Genomic DNA, 5,675 nt, shown 5'->3' on the forward strand with positions numbered 1-5,675 from the left:
AAAAAAATTATCCCAATTCCTAGTTATAACATGTCAATTCATTTATATGTAACCTTAACTAAGAGTATATAAATATTTAAATAATGAATGTATGTATGTTCAAACAAAATGATCCCAAATCCCAATTATTAACACGGACTCTCAATTTATTTACAATCTTAACTAAATCGTATATAAATGTTCTTCTTCGGCTTCATTTGTTTCGATGTATTTTTAATTTTTAGGTAAAATATTTTTTTTACTTATATTTTTCAGTATTTGATAAAGGTTTAAGTTAAGGTTGAAATCGAATCTTTCGAAAGAAATGTCTAAAATAATTTATAAAAAATTAATGAATAAATTATCTTTATAAAATTTTAATATATTTATTCTTCATAAATATTTTACAATAACTAAACACCAAAATATAAAATCTCAACAAACGGATCCCAAATCATAACCAGAATTTATGGTTTTAATAACAAATTGAAACAACACTGCAATCTACAATCACGAACACGATGATTTTCCGAATCTCGAGGCATGAATATTTAAAAAAGTAAGAAAAACAAAAACAAAAACAAAAAGTGACCCCCACCTACACAATCGTACTGGAAGCAGCACTGGAGTGGTTTCCCACTGTTGGTGGCAGTTGGGTTAACATGTTGTGGGGTGGGTATATCAATTGTACGGATGATAGATTGTACCATAAAAAATAAGCGCACTTGAACCCATCTTGTGGCCAGCATATAATTACTTTTTACTTTGCTAGCTTAAGCCCGACAGACGGTTAAATTAGTCGGCAAGCGGGCTGATCGTATGATGATAAAGAGGTCCCACCATCATCAACAGTGCAGTGCCACGTATAGTGTTGGTGGGTCCTACACTACCAAGTCTTCAATTGGTGGTCCAAAACCTCCCACGCCAATTTTGACGTGGACTTTTTTTTTTGAGTATCGGAAATTTCCATGTTTCAGTGCTTTTGGGTGTGCATCGTATCTTTGGTTTTGATTGTGTTTTGGAACAAATGTGTGTAGGCAACTTTAGAATCACACAACGTGTTGGATCTTGGCGTGGTCCATTATAGAATTTGACGTTGTTGCACGTAGTCTCACCCACAACTTTCTGGAAATTATATATTTAAATATATATGTAAACATAAAAATTACACAACAGCAAGCACGAATTGTGAAGATCAAATCAGTGAGGGCACGGAATCCGTTATATATATATATATATATATATATATATATATATATATAAATGTCTCCTAATTTTATAAATACATAAAATAAAAAATTCCGATCAATATCTACCGGGAATGGATAGTAATTGAAATTCCGATCAATTATTCTTAATTTTTATTATTGTCTAAAAAAAATAGTGATATTAAACCTCTTAAAATATCTAATAACTTATCAATTCATCAGTGAACAGGTGTCCCTATGAGGCTCTCACTTGCAATGGTAGAGGGAGACCAGGACCCTACCAATTTTTAAAAAATATTTTACTATTCCCTCTCAAATTTGTTATATTTTGTAAATAAATTTCATTTGGGGTATCAAAAGTTATAGAAAATTTCAAAAACTTTTAGTAGGATGGTAAATATTTGAAAACATTTTTTTTTATCCTTTTTTATTTCTTGGTACACTTATAACTTTGAGTAGGATGGTAGGTTAATGTAGAAACATGGTTCAATACGGACTTCTAAAAATTAGATGTTTCATCTACCCTAGTACTCCATCAAACGTGTAATGAGTCCAAATTAGGAATAACATTTTTGAAATGAAAGGTGAACTAACGTTAGATAATTAATTACTAATAAGGTAAAACATTCCAAATGTGCGCTGAGGTCTCTGTATTTTATTACTATAACCCACGAGCAGTTAATATGACCAAGCCGGGCTTTCAATTTCTTGAACTTACATCATTTTGATACAGTAATTCAAAGCCCAGCATGGCTCTAGCCTCTAGCCCATCCGAGGCATTGGGTACGACGATAAGGCAATTGAAACCTAGTAAATGTTCAAGATGGGCTCAAATCAATTTTGTTTAGTTGGGCCTGAACAATGGGACGAGCTTGAACTCGAGTTTTTGTTTGGTGGGTGGGGGCTCCCCGAACGCAAAAAATGAATTTATATGGCCCTGAAATGTGTAATGATATTATTTTTCTAATATTGATATTCAAATTTAGACGAATATCATGTTTGGGATTAGGGATGGCAACGGGGCGGGTTTGGAGCGGGTTTTCCTAAATCCCGCCCCGCCCCTTTTAATTTTTGTCAAGTCCATGCCCGCCCCGAGACCCGCGACGGGTTAGATTTTCATGTCCAGTCCCGCTCCGTTGGGAAATACTGTGCCCCGTGCCCGCCCCGTTAACAAATTTTTTTCTCCCACGTTTTGGAACTTAAGCTCGTGCTATTTAAATGTGGAAAGTCTGGGAATGGCACAACATAAATGAAATTATGTATCCCAACAAAAATAAAAACCAAATCACAAAAAGTTCTAAACTTCAACTTCCACCATAACCAAAACAAAAACAAATTTAATACCAAGTTTACATCCAAAATTAGGATGTAAGAGATGGGCAACTCGGTAAGCCGCTAAAATAAGTTATTAATATTATATATATATATAATATAGTTATATGCTTAGCGGGGTGGGGCGGGGCGGGGCCCCTATGATATGTGTACTAAACCCTTACCCGCCCCGTGACCCACAACGGGTACAAAATTTGTGTCCATGCCCGCCCCAACGGTATAAAAAGTGTTCCCATATCCATTATTAATGGGGCGGGACGGGGTGGAGCCCCGGCGGGGCGGTAAAAATTGACATCCCTATTTGGGATGGCCGATTTGGAATAGTCCATAACATGTTAGAATTTTTTTGTCCAAACCCATATAATCAAATTGGTGATATTGTGTGATTTTGGTATGGATGAACTAAAAGGAAATTTTTAAATTTTCCAAAACAAATTTTCGTTACTAAACATGGTTCCGATTTCTACCCATAACACTCCTACAACAAATCAATTGTTTTGATATTGACAAAAAATATAACGTCTAAAACATATCTCATGCCAAACAGACCCTATATTTCTAAACGGTTTTCGCTCTCACGTTTCGTGGCTTGCTCTTTTTTTCAATTTCACCATGTGTGACTTAAATTTTATTATGTTCTCGCTCTAGCATTCGCTCCTGCACAAAAAGGAAGGTAAGGCAGTGAGTCATTATCTCGTCTTTCCTCCCAACTACACGTTTAAAAAATTAAATAAATCCTAATAGTTTCATAAATTTGAAACCAAACTTAACCAAAAAAACCACCTAAACATAATCAACTCGATTCATATAAGAACTGCTTGCATTAGTTCGATTTTACAAATTAATCTCACTTTAAAATAGTAATCTAATAATACTTTTAAAATAATAACAAAGAAATATGCAGACAATTTCTAAAAAAAGTATAATAGTATCATTAATATATTTATGTGAAAGAGGGCTATAATCATGAAATAGTACATGTTATTTGGTTAACTTTGATGCAAGTCTAGTGTAACAAATTAACAACCAATTAAATGAGAATAATTATATATATTTAGATTGAATTGCTTGTTATGATATGCGAACCATTAAGTCATTAAATTAAATTAAACAATACAAATGGAATTGATTCAAATTAAATTAATGAATTACTGATGTTATAAATTCATGTGCACCTTTTTGTCACCGGTTTAGAGATTTGACGTAGCAGTCTGGTCCATGCGTCACTCAGGCGTTGCTGATACTCGTGCAAACACCCTGATCAGCCACCACAACCTATCTTCTTGAGGATACATACTAACTAGTTTCGGCCTACCTTGGCCATCAGAGGAACGACTCCAGCTCCTTATCAGTTTGTGCAGAGGTGGCCAACTACTTTCTTATAGTCAAGTTTACGACTACCGACAAGTTCCTAAAATTGAACTTGAGTCGACATACCTCAACTCTGAAAAGGTACTGTTAACCACTAATTGACTCTAGAGGGGGGGTGAATAGAGTCAATGGCCAATTTTTGCAATTTATGAAACTTGTTTTACAACAACTATTATGCAATGATAAATTGATAAATTCAAGCAATATAAAGCACAAGTATAAAAGAGATAGAGATAGGAAGATGCAAACAATGAACTCGGTGATTTAGCGAGGTTCGGAAACTCCTACTCCTCGATTCAAGATCCCCCTTGAGACTTCCCAAATTCACTAGAGCTTCTCCTTAATGGTGGAGAGCAAACCTTCAAATTTGAAGCAAGACCTTGCTTCTTTTCCTTGCTAGGAGAACACCCTTCTCCTAGGCTTCTTTTGGGTCACACCAACCCTTACAAGATTGTAGCAAAGTTTGTAAATGAAATACAAGAATCTCTCTCAATAGATATACAAGTGCAAGCTCACAACTAGAGAATATCAGAATATCAATGAAGCTCAAGTTCTAGGATGAGAGAATATAGTGATGGTTGAAAGTGAAAGCTCAGAGAAGAATTTAAATGGCTTATTGAATGCTCTTGAATGCTCTCTTGAATGTATTATCCAGTGGTGTGTTACTTCAGTAAAATGAGCCTTCTTTATATAGACAACCGAGGCTTAATATGTCTGTTAGAAGTAGTTGGAAGTCTTAAATGCAGAAAAGTGCCGTTGAAGATTCAAATAATCTAGAAGAGCCGGCTCTACAAAAAATTAGAGGAGGCTCCAATAAATGGGAGGCGGCTCCAATAACTGGGAGGCGGCTCCAATTCACAAAATGCATTCTACGACACACAATTTGGCTACTGGAGTGCAAAGAGCAGGCTCCTATATTTGGGAGGCGGCTCCAATCCTTGTGTAAGACTAAGAATGAAACACATTTTGTTTTGTGCACTTCCTATTATGAGAGCATGCATAAGTAAAGTTCATGGAAAGATTTTAGGCCTTCTAAAAACTGATTTTTAGAGAAAATATGCATGAACCTAAAAACTTGAGCTTCAGAAGATATTCAAATATGCTTTAACATTTAAATCTAAAGCTCTCACCATCCTATCTACCATTTTCTCCATTCCCTGACCATGATCTTTTGAGCTTGATGAAGACTTGCTTTCTTCCTTGAAATTGTTTGATTGATCTTTGAAGTTTGAGTCTTTCTTTGATTTCTTGCAATCTTTGAGGCTTCATTGAGTCCATAGCTTGAGTACTTGAATGCTTGAAATGGCTCATCTAGCTCATCATATAAGATATGAACTATATATAACTCAATGAAAATATTAGTACATAAACATCATTAATGGTTTGTAATCATCAAAACCTTTAGATAAAAATCCTTAGGCCAACAGGTACCATCTTGTGGTCCTGCACGTCCCTTTCCTAAAAACCATTTCCGATCAAACTCTACTTTTTCTTCAATCAGCATGCGTGTCTTTCATACTCCTAGCTTCGTTAGGAATCCGTGACATTCTGCTCATAATATCAGACACCCTACATGATCAGGTCAGTATGCACACAAAATAAAACATAATCGATCATAATGTTCAGATAATTTTTCTAAATTTTAAGAGACATTAAAGAAAAGAAAAAAAGAAGAAACACGCACTTGGATATCTTGAGACTCGAGGGGAAGCCGAGTTGTTTCAACTTGACTAGTGTGAAGGCACGTGCGACCGCGTGAGCATTAGCACAAACAAACGCGCGGCC

The sequence above is a fragment of the Cornus florida genome, unplaced genomic scaffold (genome assembly GCF_030987335.1).
Source record: "Cornus florida cultivar Cherokee Brave unplaced genomic scaffold, ASM3098733v1 CherokeeBrave_3.0.0_Hap2_Chr09, whole genome shotgun sequence".
Taxonomy (NCBI): domain Eukaryota; kingdom Viridiplantae; phylum Streptophyta; class Magnoliopsida; order Cornales; family Cornaceae; genus Cornus; species Cornus florida.